Raw genomic sequence first — 17707 nt, forward strand, 5'->3', positions numbered from 1 at the left:
GCTACGCGCGACCCTCTGCGGAAAACTTCAAGCGAAATTGCGAGCAACTCTGTCCCATATTCCAAAAACGATCGCCGGTCTTTTGTTTTTTTTTTTTTGTTTTTTTTTCAACGATTTAACGTTTCCTAATTACGAACACGGACCCGTTGCCCGTGAAAACGTTTCACATTGCTCGACATTCGTAGCAGGCGACCCTTCACACTGCTCCTTCGTTTCTAAATTTTTCGACCTTAATTTATCGCATTGTACTCGCACACTGGGACAGAGTTATTATAGTAATTGCCGCAGAAACTGGGTTACGATATTTTAGCGACGATTCGTCGTTCGTGTGAAATTTTTGCGATAAAATGCGTCGGGATAAAAGTGACGCGGAACGTACGTCATTAGCTGTAATTACTATTCAACGTGTCACGTAGAGAATCGGTGAACGTATAGGGTGGAACATCTATCTCGAGCGATTGAATTTTTTTGTAACTAGTGGACCAATCAATATCACTAGTGATATAATTTCGAAGTAACTTTAAGAGAGTGAGATTTGATCTTTCGTGTGTTGTTCTTTTCTTTATAAATTTTGAAGGTCGTCTTTAATTTTTTACTAAAAAGCAAGCATTTTCTATATATATAAATTATAGAATTACGCATAAAGAAGCTGCGATCTTGGAAACTTATATGAAAGAGACGTATACAAAATTGAACGTCATTACCTCCAAGATACTTTGAAATCGTATCTTTCGCGATAAGAAAAACTTTTATTCGTCCACTAGTTACGAAACAAACTTGTAATAAGATCGATTCGTTTCCGTTGCTAAAAATTATAAATTACACTACGCGGGAGAAACCTTGACGTTTATTTTTTAGGAAATATTTGCGTAGCTTCGCAAATCAGAATCGTTCGTTTCTCGTGAACTTAAGGTATCACGGATTGCCGATCAGTTGAACGAATAAACATCGTCTCGACGTTTCTCCCGCGATAAAAACACTCACCGAGTAGACTCTTTTTCCTCCGGATTGAACAGAAGAAGATAAAAAATAACAGCATTCGTGCTAACGTCGGACGATTTCGACGATTTCACGGACTGCTGCTTTCATAGATTTCGCTGGCACGTACGAGAACGAACACAAACAATTCCAGTCATACACGTGCTCGATGAACCGCTTTCTGATCTCTCTCTCTCTTCTTTTTTCTTTTTCTCTCTCTCTCTCTCTCTCTCTCTGTCTACTTTCTTCATCTATTCGTGTGCGTCCGTCGCGGAGGGAGTTCAGATTGATGGTGGATATCAATTTTACGTCTAAAGTTATTGCTGAACTGTTTGCGTTCATTCGAATATATCGAAACATAAATCGTGGATCCTATAGGACGAGTTTTTGTCTTGCAAGGGACGCTTCCGGTGTCGTTCTATGGACTATTGATGCAAAGGATTTGTAGGCGGGTTTGTGGACCGGTGCCCTTTGCGAATTGCTACCAGCTTCCTCTTCGCGAAAACGGATCGATTTTGTTCGCTAACCCCAATTTTGGACAATCAGCAAAATGTATACGTGTCGTTGACAAACATTCGAAAGAAACGATACACGACTGGCTCCTTCAAAACTTTTGCGGTCAATAGAAAACTTTAACCTTATCAACGACACCACTAATTGCACATATTTTGGAGCATACGGTACATTTTTGAAGAATTACTTAAAAATCGATTCAAAAGTTGACGTTTCGCAAGAATTGCAACGAGTCTACAGAGCGAGGAACGTGTTCGAAAAGCCTGCAACAAAAAATATTGACCAACGACAAATTAAATATCTTCTGGTCCTCTATAGCTGCCCCAGTAGTTGTTATTTTTTTCCACTCCGTAATTGAATTGATACACCGACAATTACCTTCTATGTTCTAAGAACCACGGAAACGAGATCGGTTATCGCGTTAATAATTCGGTCGAACGATTTAATGGAATCGTTTCTTGGATCTTAGAACGGTCTCACAGTGAAGATATCGTAACGTCTTTGTACCACTCCGCGCGAGCGGAACTAATCGTCGAAATAATTTTTATCCTTCGTCCAGGAGTTGACAAGCGCAAGAAATTCCACTCGTACAATAGAAATTTCATTTAACCTCCGTTGATCGAATTTACGATCCGCGGTATTTGATCTGTAAATCAAATAAAATTGCAGTTTCGACGGCGGATCCACTTAAAGGGAACCCCGTTCTCGATCTTACCTCGATCCTTGGAAAAGGAGAGGGAATCTCGACGTTTTCATTTCTCTTTACGCATTCGAGCGTTACTTCTTTTTCACTCTATTCGGCCGGAGAGTTCACCGTTATCGTCGATTTCTAGCCGCAGTGCTTTTATGCTAGTGAATTTATCGAAACTTCCGAGCGTGTCCGGCAGGTCTTTAATATTGCGGCCAATCGATTACGTTCGCACCACTTATCGGTTACCGCGACGCGCAATGGCGAGAATCTGCGGCGGTTCGCGTTTAAAGCTTGTGTCGTTTAAGCCGCGGGACGTGTATCATTTTCTTCGTGACTCGATTCAATTCGTGACAAGACTACGAGTAGATTTCGCTGGGTAAATATGAACGACGCAATTCGTTCTGTAATTGAATATCAGCCGATCCGTTTACGATTGCCACCCGCGAGCTAAAGCATCCTCATCCCTTGCAGCTGAGATCGTGGACGAGCTACAAGGGGTGTGGACAAATTTATCGAAACGAACAAAGCGTAGGTTCGAAAATCATTCGTTTTTGAGTTACGAAACGTTTTCTCTAATCAAATGTTAATTAGGTAACCTACTGTATCGGGTTTACCGTAAATGAAATCCGTGTCGATTACAATTTATAGTTAATTGTGTAGATACACGATCCTTTTAGTATTGAAAGAGGTGTATCTGTGGTTACTCCTCGATGATAATGTTCGTGGATAAGTGTATGTGAAATTTTAAGATTTCGTCTCGATTTATCATTTCTTAATCATAAAGAACATGTAGTCTGATCATTTTTGTTTATTATCGTACACGATGAATACAGTAAGATTAAATTTTTGCTGGACATATTTCGAAGCGAATGATTTTCGAAACTCGACTGATACCGTACACACCTCAATGTTGAACAAACCGTTTCGTACACTCTTCGCACACCTTATTTGCAGAGCGAAAGAGAAAAAAACGAACGAAATTATGGTGGTTCATCCACGAATCTATTGGCAAAAATAATTCGCCGCATTAGCTTCGCGAAGCGTGTGACCAATATTTACTGATCCAGATTTTGAAACCAAAATTTAAAGGAAGTGACAGTCAGTCTAACAGATTTTTATTAATCCGGTGCCGTGCAATAATAAAGTTTAATTTACCGCACCAATATAGAAATTTTAATCCATCTCTCGCCGAACTCTTGAACAAGTATCGCAATACAGACGAAACTATTCGCGGATATTTAATCATCGAATGTAACATAAAATAAACTGGAGAAACGGCTAATACTAAAAATGAATATTACGAATGTATAATTCATAATATGGATTGGTCCTGAAACGAATGTAACACTGACATGCACCGAACGGAATCAAATCAGGAATAGAAACGCGAACGAAAAAGATCGTGTATTTTCAATATCTTCTTTTGTTCTTAAATTTTACTTCGATCAAGGTTTGCGTAACGAAAATTGTTTATTCTTCAACCTTAAACATTCGATCAGACGTTGCAATCTCTCACACGAACAAACTCACATCCGATACTCGATCTCATTAGAATCGTTCGGATATGAAAACATATTCAGTTTGTTACAGTCGCGTGTGCAACGAATATCTAATTATCGTTCACGATCTAATTTTAATCAGCCGCGATCGTATGATTCGTCGACAGTGTCGTAGAATAAATCGCAAAGATTTCGAAGCAGTTGTCACGTAATAATTAAGTATTTGATAGAAAAAATGTTGATCTCCAACGAGAGATCGAACTCTTTATTATTTTCTTTTGTATTACACTTTAATTGCGGTCAAGACTGATCTGTCTCCTATATGTCGAGTTTTTATATCTGTTCATGTCCCGAGTGTCCTGCGTTATATAGGGAGTGCGTCATTATGGAAACGGAAAGAGTCTCATGAGTTGTTATGGGAACGTATGCAAAAGGAATTTCGGTTATCAGCGGTCAGTCGTATGGAGTGTCATGCGTTGTTATGGGAGCGGAAAGAGTCTGATGCGTTCTTATGGAAACGTGTGCGAAAAGGAATGTTATCGGTTTTTGGTATGGTTGCACAGTCGACGTTCTCGATTCTCGGGGCAAATTGAACGATCGATTTCAGAAAAAGATCCCGATTCTATCGTGCTCCGAAATCTTGACTCGCCATTCTATCAGGTGCAACGGAGTAGTGCCACGCTGGCATTGGCGTAGCTTCCAGGTAAGTACCGAGCCAGCAACTTATCGTGCGAGCGGAGTAAACGTAGCACGGGAACCTGGAGGGTGCAGGGACGACAGACTGGTTGTCGGGGTGGTATAACTTCGAACTTGGTTATGGAGTTGGTTGAATTATGTGTCACGTAGCTAGTCGCGCGCGAATGCGCCACCCCAAATAGGCTGGAGCGCCCCCATAGATGCGCTCAGTTCTCCGTAGGTGTGTGCATCACTCGATATAGACACCTCTGAAAGACGTACCCACACGTGTGTAAATCAATATGCGTATGGTACGTTCGTACTGATGACTCGTGCAAAGTATGCATCTTGTGAAAAGATTCTACGAGTGGTTCGTACGTAGGATGAATCGATCGAATGCTCGAAAATATCAGACCGTTTAATATTTCCAGAGGTTACAAATTTGGTTAGATAACTTAATATTCATCCGACGTTAAGAGTAGAAAATATCTGTAGTTCCTGGTGATGTCAAAATGTTATTTCTAACGTTCTAACGTTAATTGAACCGCCATGCATATTCCTGTTACACGTGCGTACGCGCGAAGTCTTGCTTATTTCGGCAATAATGTCAATTACAACGGTATCCATATAGCAAATATATACAATGTTCGATCAGAGATTGAGAAACACGTTTATTCGATTTTATCGTTTACTCTAAGTTAGATACCCTGCGTAAATACTACTGTATTAAACTGTACAGAGCCCTTTCAGCTCGTCAATTCTCTCCACAATCTTCCATAAAGTACATTGCAATTACTTGGTCCGTGGACGAACTTATTTATCGTTCTATCGCGTTAAAAAGAAAATCGTTCGATCGCTCGGACGTTCGTTTACGTATCCGAAACTAGCGATACACCCTGGCGGCGTCTCTGCAGAGACAAAGTCGTATTCAACACGGAACGTAGCCATGTTTGCGAGGCAAAGCGGCTGGCAAAGTTGCGGACCAACTTCTCGCCCGCAGTATTATACGAGAATTGATAATGCCAAAGTTGTTAATGCATTCTCGGATCACTGCGCCATTTATGGACCGTAGGAGGAAGGACCCGCCGTCCCACTATCTCGTCCCCCTTTCAAAACGTCCCCCTGTCGCATCCAGCACTCGACCGAAATTCGAGGCGCGAACCGAGGCGCGAGAAGTGATTAATTCGTTTCGAAAGTTCGCAAAGGCGACGACATTCTGGTTTTCGAAGTCTCTGAACGCGTGCGCGTGTACGACAATACCCTACGAGGAAACAAGATGGCCGGCGGTTAACGCGACGCTTCGTCGTGTAACGCTGGCGATACGCAATTCTTTTGTTCGAACGGTCAAGAGAACAAAAATTGTTCGTAATTTTTAACCATTTACGGAGAGGATAGAATTCTAATTCTGGAATTTCCATGCTCAGTTAATATTTCGATCGAAAGAAAATCCTACGAGGTGAAATTCAACGAGAATCGTGAGACCTATCGGTCGTTTAATTTTGGTGAAAGGTTGCAAAGACTTCCGTGGATATTCCAATGGGAATTGAAATGTTAAAAAGAAACAAAAATTCGACTATACTCGAATCGATACAGAGACGAAATTTGGTTTCCTTTTCAATTCCAAGAGTGAGCTTCGTTAAAAAGCGATAAATAGCGTTTCGACTATATATTTCGATACGCAAACACGAGCGTCGATTTGTCGAAGGGCATATTTGTTCCTATTGAGCCGTGATTCCACTAATTGAAAAAAATCGGTTATGAACGCGTATGCAGTCGACAATTTTTCAATATGTTTCTGTATATTTTACTCCCCTCGTGTCGCCGCATTTATACATAGGTGGACCGAGCACGCAACCCATCGGAATGCACTTTTATTATTAACGAAATAGACGGATCCGTTGATGGATCCGCCTGCTGATATTATTGGTCACGGTTGTCGCACTCGTTTTTGCAAAAGGGAATCGTGACATCGTGTAACATTTAAAGACCGTGAAAATATCGATGATACATCAATTTGCTAATTAATAAAGTAAAATACTTCGAGAGCGTTAAAAACGTGCGTGCTGCGATCGTTCCGTGCACTTATGGAAAATATATAAATACGAATTTCGACGTTTCAACTTATTACCACTCGTATAAACGTTTCATGAGAATAAATAAATTCCTTGCACCCTTGTGCGTTTACTCTATGGATACTTCATCAACTGAAAAAAAAAAGAATTTGTCAACGTGCACATCGGAGTCGAATACGAAAAAGAAATAACGCTAGGTACGTACAGTGTCTAAAAGCTTCTCGTTTCAACTTCGAAACGTAACAAATAATCGACGCGATTCCGTGTGGTCGACGATAAAAATGTTTAAAATTACGTTCATTAGGTGCCAATTGCAACTGGAACGTTATCCGTGAGCTCACGCGTGACCAGAAATCGAGCGACGAAAAAGGTTCGTCACGCGAAACACACAGCGGAGACTCGCGAAGTGAAAAATCGTAGCCGCGAGTTAAGTAATCGAACGATGTCGATGAATTCCAGGGATCGAAAGGTGCCGGCGTCCGAAGTAGTCCGAACGATTTTGTCTCGGTCGATTGTGCGCGCCTCAATGCCCCTCAATGCCTGCCATCGCCACGTCCTAATTATTCCGGTAATTATTCTAGCCATTATCGCGTCGACGAAGGATCGATAAAAGCGGCTTCGTGATCGTTTATGAGATAAAGTTAGAGAGATTGTGCCTTACGGAGCCACGGCTCGCCATCTCCGACCCCCGCTAACACTCCCCGCGTCGGCCTTCGACCATCTCCCATCGATAATCTTCCATGGTGGTTGCAAGCCCATTGTTGGTGCGACTAAAGCCGACCACGGATTTCGGCGTGACGCTAGCCAGCCGCTCTAACGAGAATCCAATAATCCTCAATTCTCCGGGACGATGCACGGCAAATAGAAGTTTATACGAAAGGTGCGCTCTCGATGGACATTGTGATCCACGGATAAATACGTGTTCACACCGACTGAAGCGTTCTGACGCGCACTCGAACTCAAACTACCCTTTTTCGTTTGTATCGCGGCGTGCCGCGCCGCGATCGAAATGCTCCGAAATAATGGGACAATGGTCGATCGACGGTGACGCGGGATTTACATTCAATCTCGTTTATAATTGAAACGACTCCGAGGGTAAGCACTTAGTATAATGAGTCGTTCGTTGTGAAAGCGTTTGGTCGGCGTTAAGATCGTTCCAGACGTCGAAGGTATACATCCATTGAACTCGACCGGACTACCAGTCGCTGGATACAGTTTGCGTTAAGATTCTCGTGGACGTTGAACTTCCAGATACCGATCGAATTGTTCCTAAATGGCATCGAGATTTACCGAGATTGGTACCGAATCGAATGAAAATTGAACCGATAAAAATTAATCGGAGCGTTATACCGAGATCGGACCACTATTGAATCAGCTCTCAGAGGAATCTTTGGTAGACGATTCGTCAAAAGGCAGAATTATATCGAATATCGAGATCCACGGTGTATCTTAAACAGGAATTTGAAATGAAAGTTATAGAGACAAAATATTTTAATCGTTCGTTTGTGCGGTGCAGAAAAAAGAAACGTTCCATTTTAGACTTTGCGAAGATTTATCGCGATAAGATTAAACCGATGTTTCGGTAATTTTTGGTAATACAGTGGTTAGGTGAAAAAATTACACTCCTTCCTTGTAATTTTCTTAATAAACGCCCACGTAATAGGGGTAATGATTGTTATTACATCGAAGTTCGTGTAACGCTTCCATGGTACACAGAAATTTACGCGAACGTGAAAGTTAATAATGGATGCGTTATAAATGCAACAGTTCGTGGCTAATCGAATTATGTGTATCAAAACTTTGTAACGTAGGTATTACAAGTTAGCAGAAACAGAAGTTCGAAACGTAATATCGTAATTATCCACCATTTTAAAACTCCGTGCATTGTATAATTGAATTTCATCTTTACTCAACTTTAATCGAACCTACGTCGCTTTGAAGTTTCGAGCAGCACCTTGAATACCGGGGATGAATTAGAAAGTACCTCTACCGTTACTATAATCTTAATTTCGGGTAAAGTTTGATTATTCATAGTTGCTTTATCCGTGCAGTTGGCCATCGAACAGAGTGTTACGCGAAAAGCTAAAGAAACAATACACAATACGTTTACAAAGTAGAAACAACACGGATACACCTGTCGTACTTCGCGTACGTTTCTGTAACATCGTGTGGCGCGTTTTCAAATATTTCCCTACGAACGATTGCAAGAAACACGACTGTCCCCTAGAAAATATTTCCCATTTCGATCGACGAAAAATTCAATGCTTTCGCGACGATCGAAATCCACGTCTCCTCCGTAACGTTGCAACTTACAGAATTTTACGAGTAGAGGTTCGCGACCGACTGCAAGTTTTCCTGTTAATTTAAGGAAACACTGCGTCTTCCACATCCTAGCCATATGTGTCGGTATAAAGCAGCCTCTAACTACCCGTTCCAGCAACAACAGAAACACTCCGATACCTCCTATAATTTTACTGCTCCCGAGTACGCGGAAGTAAACCTCTCCCGGAGGCAGCGCACACAGACAGACACCGAACGTACGAAGAAAATACATAGAACGTTGTTCTCCAGTTAGCACCAGGAAACGCTTCTTTCCAACCCTCGTCCGCTAGCGAGCGCTGTTTGCGCTGCCGGGCGCGTCGAACGAAAAAAAGAAAAAAAAAGAGAGAGAGAGAGAGAAAGAGAGTGGAAAAAAAACACACACACGCGCGCGCGCGCGCGCGCAGGGAACAACGGACGGAATCGATAACCGCAATAAATAACCGCGGGCCCAGCGTGCGGGCGAGCACGCCAGGCAAATTACACAATTTGCGACCTAACGATAACGCGGCCGAGCCCCGCAAATACGCGGATTGGAGAACTTTCCTGCCGAAAATAAATCGCCGAGTTGCCGAAGTCGCGTTTCTCTCGGCAGACCGGGCGCCTCTCGTAATTACTTATTAGCTCGTAAGACGGTCCCTCCGCACCGCGCGTTTTTATCCCGCGCGCTCGGTTTCGCTCGGTGCCGCTCGGTACCGCGCCACACCGCGTAGCCCTTTTTTCCTTCGATTTTTCTCCCCAATTCGCCCGTCGACGCGGCCGTCCAATGTCAGAGGGTCGACGAATCCCAACGATTTATTCCATATTATGTAAATGGCGGAACGAGGAACGGCGAGAAAGAAAGGGGGAAAAAAAGAAGAGGAAGAAGAGAAGAAAGGGGAAGACGACGGGGGCAAAAAGGGTGATCCGAGAATCAACGAACGAGCCGGTGTGGACCGGAGCCGCAGCTTCTTTCATCTTCGGATATTAATTTCACGGTGGAAGGAGAGGGGAGGGGGTGGTGGGAGAGCGTCGTCCGAGAGAGGTCCGATTCGAAGAGAGAAGAAAGCTGGAACAGAGAGAACACCGTAATCCAATTTACCAATGTCCCTCTCCCTCCGTCTCTATTTTTCTCTTTCGCTCTCACGGGTTAGAGCTTTGTCTGGTTATCCCGACCCGATCTTCTTTCCGTGTCCCTGTCCTCCGCCGGCAGCGGGAACCCACTTCTCTCGCAGGATATTCCCCTCGGTGCGCACTCGAGAACTCGAAAAGGTATGACTCGGGGTCGAGCCGCCGGAGGTTTTGCGACGTTTCTTCGCGGCGTCTCAAGTGGTGGCCGCGGCCGGGCTTGCTCTTCTATTTTGACGAATCGTTTTACGCCGCCGCGATTCCCCGGCTTCGTGTCGGAGTGAACACGGATACGCAGCTACATCGAGTCGAGTGTCGCGGGAACCGTTCGAGAGAAACGCTGGATCGCGAGAATCGCGAACTCGACCTATTTTCGAGTTACGAATCGCGAGTTTCGAAGCAACCGTCTCGAGAAGAAGGACCGTCGGGGAAGATACGTAAACGTGTTTACACCGAACGTATTCGACGGAAGAAGAGGACTACGTCGACGCGGCCACCTCGAGCAAATTGCGCGGGGAACACGCGACTGTAAATTATTTTACGAGTCGGATGCGCTTCGAGAAACCGTCGAATACTCGCGCGTGTACGGACGGAGCTCGAGCGATCTCCGTAGCCGGGCCTTTTCCAAGCGACCTCGTTCCCCACTCGAAACGTCTGCGATTAAATAAGAACGAACGAAAACCAAGATACGAAAGTCTCGTCTCGTCTTAAGCATCGGGGATTAGGTTAACAACAAACGCAACCTCGCCTTTGTACCCTGAACGAGTATTTGTCTTCGTTTCCATGCACTACATTTTACTCCTGTGCACACAATTGCGTCGCGATAAAGAATTATTACTTATCTTTATTTACGATTGCACACGGACGAGAAGTCGATTCCCAACTACTTGGGATATGTCGATGAATGTCGCGTACAAATCTCTACTTTTCCAACGAGCTTCAGAAACAGGCCCTAACATTGTTCCTCCGAGCGATAACGATTTCAATTTCGAACGTTTCTTCGTCCAAGTTGCATCGAATCTTTCCAAAGACTTTCGGTGCTGAATAATGTAATGAAGGTAGGAAAAGAAAAGGAGAGCGTTTCACCCCGGTTAGTGGACTCATTGATAAGACATCCTAGCAAGCCCTGCTTTATATACCAGGATATTGGGAGATCGGTAAGGATCTCTGATGACGAGAATGAGAAGTACTGTCTCAGACTAATAACCCTTCTCTCATTCTGTGAAAAAAGAGAGTCATAAAAATCAAAGATCGCGGCGAGAAGACACGCGTCCCGCGATGTTCCTGCTCCGAGTTCCCGTATGCGTCTGAACTCTCCCTCGCGGTATCGCGACCGCCTACCCCGTTTCCGTGTCGCATCTGCGCGCAAGGTTCGCGCACCCCCCACCCGTAGCCCCGCGCGGGGAACGAAAATCCCTTTAGCGCTCGAGGGAAATATTGTTCCTGACGCCGGCTCTCAAGACACCGCGCATTAAGGCGCGCAACTTTTTTTCCCGCTGATAATCGAATGACCGGAGACGCGCGCACGCGTTTTCACGGGAACGCACGAAATCTACTTACTCCGTCGACGTATACGGGCGCGTAGGGTCGGACGTGGTTTTTCCAAGTCCTGCGAGAAGTAATGCCATCAGGAATACTTTCCTAAAGGGATCCAGGGGCATTTAAGGAGCAAGGGGGGTTGTCGGTCGGGTCTAAGTGCAGCCCGGCTAGGGTTACCACTATGGCTTGTAATATAACCCGCGCCTTCTTGCCCGACGAAGACGGAGAACCCCTTGGAAAGGGAAAGACGGAGACGCTGGGGGATGGAGCTGCGTCGGTCCGGAGCGTAATGGTATTTTCGACGAAGGGAGGCTGCCGTTCCTACCGATGTTGACCATAGGTTGAAAGTTTTCGGCCATTCCGCGCGATGTAGCGCGAATAACGAACGAGAAGGAACGAGACCGCCCGATACCCTGCGCGTGCGTTGCAACTCGAATCTCTTTGGAATTCCCTTCTCGCCGCAAACACGTTTCGCTTTCGGTTTTAATCCGTGCGACGTGTTCTTATCTTTTTAGAGCGGGAAAGTCGAGGATACTATATACACCCACGGTTGGGTTCACGATCGGTGGTAAACGAAACTCTCCGGCAGGCGCAGTTTATCGAACACCGAGCGGTCGCGAAAAAATGACAATTATCCGTTTTTCGATTCTGCTTGTCGCATCGGTCACTTAATACGCGCAACCTAATTTTTAGAATTCACCGTTAAATATACCGGCCGTTCCACGATACGTGGCCGTGAGTTAAAAATCGAGGCATTTTTCGCTCGATAAAGGGTCCTGCGAAGATTGAGTACAACGTCTGACCCAACACGAGGCGCAGTTCCTTCCGGGTTCCATCTTTTCTTCTTTACGTTAAATTCAATACGAAAATTAATCACGATCGACCAAACGGTCTTTCCTTTGTGCAAAGAGAACACAAAAAAGTATTGGATCGTTCTGAAAGTCATTTCGTATTTTTTCATGAAAATGAAACACGATTTTTTTTAGAGTGTATCATTATATTACATTATATATTCCCCATTTTGGAAAACGAAATCACTTTCCGAACAACCCAATACATGGAACGAATTAACTGTACTAAGAAGGCAAACGAGTGTTTCCATCCCCACTTTAGCGTACAGTATAGCAATTCCCCTACCATCGTCGCGTGCATAGTCCCTATCGGTCCCCGAAGATCTTCTTTTCAACCGATGTGCGCGATGGTGGGGTAGTCGGTTCGTAAACCATAGTGGAAATGTAATCGCTCGTTTGCTTTCTTGTCGCGGACGAACAACAACCACGATCTTCTCCCAGTTGTTCTTTCGTACCAAGTTCGTTCCCGACGATGCGCTTGCTTATTATGAAACACTCTGTATTCGCGCGTTCTTGTTGTTCGTGACAATGTCTCGTTACTCCGCGCTTCCAATTGAATCGAATGTACGACATTAATTGGACGCGGAACATCCCGCCGAATATCATCGCGAATATTCGCGATCCGATGAAAACTCTTTCGTATCACGGTGCGCGTGCGCGCGCGCGACAGAACGAAACACGTTCGAGAAACGTCGTATAAAACGTGGAACGTAATTTCCATCGGCGTGTCGATCGTTCCTGCTTTCGATAAAATAGAAACTTTTGTGGCTAACCGGCACGTATCCCGGATAATAAGATGAGCATCGAAGGCGCGCGTGGTCTCGCTAGACGAACCCGCGGCGTACAAAGGGTTAGCTAACGACCCTTTATTCGGACGGAATTGTATCCCGTCGACGGAAACCGTAATTACCTTCGAATGACGCCGTTAAGCGCAAACATTTAATCCGAGGAAGCGTAATGAAAGACATTAAAACAAATTCACTTCCACGGAATGCAGAAATTCCCGTGAAACGGACAGACGCGCGCAAGACCCAATCGTCGTTCCATCTAAGGCGTATTAACCCTTCAGCTACGCTGTAAAATTCGGTTTTTCTATCCTAACCCCCGAGGCGTCTGTATCGTCGTACATTTTGGATTTTTCCATCGGATACTGTACCGTCAAAGTCTACGTCTGCGGTTCGATCGTTTACTGCGTTGCTGCATTCGCTTTCCGAATACGAAAATTCACTTATCGGAAGTTATGGGTTATTAAAGGAAATAAGTATAGCGTGCTGTATTTTTCTTTACATTTTATTTCTCAGGTACGTAAATCATTTTTGGTGGAACCTTACGTAGCACGAGACAGAACTCGAGCGTAAAAGTATTAGATGCAGTTTGCCTGTGTCCCTTAATTCTTATCTACAGCGTGAAGTGAACATTTCACAGGATCCCAGAACCTCTTCGACGCGTAGTTCGAACTCGTGTATATTTCTTCTAAGAGATGAATATTCGTACATAAATAAGTTTAGACGTATTTCATTTACAACACCTCTCGATGCACTTGCACTCGTTTCGCGGTGATATCTCTGCCACGAAGCAACTGAACAACATTTCCACAGTATCTCGAACGTTTTCGGTATAGACGATTGCAAAAATGTACCCATCGTAATACACAAAAGATTTTGCAAACGGAAGATAAGACACTCGATCGAAGCTCGAGTGTCGTACTCGGACCAAAGACAGTTACACGTGATTCGATACGGCGTAACCTAACCCAAAGAACCATGGATGGGCGAGTCAGGGTAAGGACGAACGACGCGGAACCGTTGGATCAATTTTTAAATTTCAATCGAATATCCAGGATAGGCTCGAGGTTCGCGCGAATCCCCGGGAACGACGACGCGGGAGGAAAATAGCGAGCCTCGGGGAGGGGGTTGCGGGTGGTACGGGGATCGAGTAATTAAAAAGTTTGCCGAGAGGGCTGTTAAGTGTAGGTCAGAAAGAGTATCTGCCGGATAATTAAACGGTTACGAGGGACCGACGAAAGCTCATCTCGGGCCGGGTTCGTTCTTCAAATGAGTACCATACTTGCGAAAGCCCACTTTCCCTTGGTTCCTCCGCCTTGTTTCCTCTTCTACCCTAGTGACTATTATACCGGTATTATAACGGTGCCGCGTTCCGTGCACGGATCTGGCCCCGTCCCCTCTTTCCATTTCCTCGTCTTTTTTCCGTGACCTTGCCTTTTCTCCCCCGTCCGTTCTTCGTGCGCTTCTTCCACCCGTTCGTTTTCTTTCAGACGATCGTCCGCCTCCCCCTCGCGGTAACCGCAAGCTACGCCATTAACGCGAAAACCACGAGGTGTCCGTGTTCATCGTGTTTCGTAACTGCTGGAGAAATCCGCTTTCAGCGGGTGATAACGCGCTGTTCGCGGCCGGCGATAAATTTCACTCCCGTTGGACTATTTTTACTTTTTTTTTCTTTCCTCCTTCCATCTCTCTCTCTCTCTCTCTCCTCGTTCGTGTCTCTTTTTCTCGCTCGCTCGAAACGAACGAACGAACGAACGAACACGAGCGAACCTTCACTGACCCGTTTCCAACGAAATGGTCCGAGCGCGGAGTAGGGTATCTGGTTGCAAGGAGAGCGGCACAAATAACAGAAGTAAACGTCACAGGAAACGGCGCGCCCGCGTTCTCGGCTTTATAAATGGTAATTGCTTTGAAGTACGGTTTAAACGATCGAACGATCGGCGTCGGCAAGGAAATTGCGATAGGACTTTCCACCTCTACGAATAACACCAGTCCCTATGAACGGTGTTAAAAATTTCTCGAGGAAACCACCGTCGTATTGGTTTCTCGATTTTGGTTAATGGGAATTTTGATAACCACGGTGGTCGATCTTTTTCGCGTTACCGTATCCCTTTTACACGACTCGGCCACAGTTTCGTGAAATTTAAACGAGATTCGAAGGAGATCAACGAGAGTTTTCCACGTTACCGTCGATAACGGAGATATACAGTGCATTTAGAATTACGTTCCATGCTTCAGGTGTACCGACTGTTTGCTTCCCAACGTTCGTAACTTGGTGGAATCTTTTCGCGAGAAATTGATCGTTTCGTTTCGAAGTGAAGAAAATTTACTTTCGGACGATTGCTCCGTTCTGTGATCTTAAATCTCCCGCAATTTCCAAACGTCGCGCGTTTACGAGCAACCCCGTACAAAGTGAGTTATCCGTCAAAACGAACGACTAAATACTCAAAGTCGGTTCTCCATCTCGATCGATGTTACCAAGATCTCGCTCGACCCAAATACCTTTTGAATTCACTTAGCGTGTCCTTTGTACACATTCCTAGTCGAAGCTGTGCTATGCACGCGCAGATGGCACACGTTCAGCCAACCGAGAATGTCCTTTTGGCACTTTCGACGAACCTTCGCTTCGGGGCAAAAGGTGTTCGTCGTCGAGGAAACTCGGTCGGTATCGTTCAGACACCGACACAATCTCGTACCGCGAGCTACATTCCTTCGCACTGCGAGTTCTGAATAAAGGATGCGAAAGAAGGAAATCGTATTTCCATAAATGCTCATCCGGGACACGTGGAGAACGGAGAAACGCCAAGATCGTATTAAAATCGGGAAAACATCGACAATTAGACGAACGAAATAATCGCGGCGGCACGTCTACGCGATATCTCGTTGGTATTTTCGTCTCGAAATAACCGAGCGAATTTCGAACGCTTTAATCGTTAATATCGGCCCGAGTGTCCGTTAAATCGAAAAAGAACGTTGCTGGTGCTCGAGTCGGGTTTCCCGGAGTAACGAGTAAACTACGAAAACCGTAAGAAGATTTTCGTCGAGCGATCGGCAATTAACTAACAAACGTTCTCTCGACGGACGATGCCCCCAAGGAGGATAAATCAAGGGGAAAGTCTCGCTAACGTAAAAGGCGTGCTAATTTTCTACAAAGAGAAGGCAAACCGCGCCCCTATACTTTACCGCATCTCGCGCAAGCATTCCGCACTTTGTGCCTTAAAGTTCGTCCCGGTAAATTGCCTTAAACGTTGTTGCGGCGTTCCCGGAGAGCAAACGACCCGCCACGGCGTTAACCTTTCCTCGGTCAGGGTATACGACCTTCGTTCGAGTAACAAGATCGGGAACAACGTCTGAGAAGCGCGGATGTTTCGCAAAATTTCGAACGAACGTTCCCATGGACGTCAAATCGAGCAAATATTCGCGAGACACCTGCTGGGAACCTTTCTCGTTGCTCCGGGCGTTTGTTACCGGGAGAAGAAAACGCGTTGTTGTTCCTTTTGAATGAAAATCTCGCCGAGGGCGGTACATCGCGTCCCTTTGCCGCGATGCTTATCGTCGCCGAGAAAATCGTCGTTCTTTCCGCTCCGTCTACGAGCTAAACGAATGTTTTCTGTAACGGGACGTACTGTAAATATCAGTTTGCCCTGACCGAGTACAAGAACCGTGCCGTTACACGGAATTTACGATCCATTTCAACGACCAAAGTGTTCCGACGCGACGTAAGCATTAATGTTCAAGAGGACGATTGTGCGCTGCACCAGCGGGTCGCAGATTATTCGTCTAGCTTCCGAAGCGTGCCAATTTCTTCGTACCGAGGGCCCGCCATTTTCAACGTGCGAGAGGGGCAACCAATTACGCGGCTTCTTGAGCAATCGTTGTAATCGTCGCGAAGTTTTCGCCTAAATTGTCTACGCGATAAATCTCCGCGATGCAATCGTTCAAATAAATAATAATTTCGATCGTCTTAAGTACGCGGTATTCTGAAAGTCTCGAATGTCGAGAAAGAAAACCGAAATGCTCGGCAAATATTTTCTACGCGTATCTACGATGTTTATTCGTTCTTACATATCGACGAGAAATAATTTGCTTTTTATATTCGTTAGACGACCGTTCGATAACGAGAGACCATTTTCGTTCGATTCCAGTCCGGAAGAAAATGTCGGGATATTGAGAGAAAATTTAATACACAACTGGGGGTGATTAAATTTAGCAACTCAAACGATTTTCGTTTCGTCGATACAAAAACCATTGCGATTCGGTGATCGTCTTCTTCAAGATCGTATTGTTCGAGGTTATACGGTGGTTCGTTCTTTTTAAGCGGAAACTACATGTTTTCGTATACGGTGTTTATGCTTTCTTTAGATAAGAAGCTTACCTCCGGGAGAACAAGAATTCGACAACCACCGATACGTTTTCCTCTTCTTTCCGGTATCTTGGAACAGAGATACCCCGAAGAAGTCGCGAAGGATTGCAAAAACTCGTGTCTTCGATATCGCTCGACTCGTGTTCCGCGCGCGTGGATACCGTTTTCGTGCACGTTGTCGTACGAGCGTGTTACTCTCGCGATTCAGCCGAGAAAAATAACAACGTAAAAGTGTACCTTTTCGCCCGGAGCCGCTTCTTTTCTTGTCTTTGCGCATAATAATATTTTTTCGATCGCTACGACGTCGTCTCCGTA

This window comes from Ptiloglossa arizonensis, chromosome 13 (assembly GCF_051014685.1).
Source record: "Ptiloglossa arizonensis isolate GNS036 chromosome 13, iyPtiAriz1_principal, whole genome shotgun sequence".
Lineage (NCBI taxonomy): Eukaryota > Metazoa > Arthropoda > Insecta > Hymenoptera > Colletidae > Ptiloglossa > Ptiloglossa arizonensis.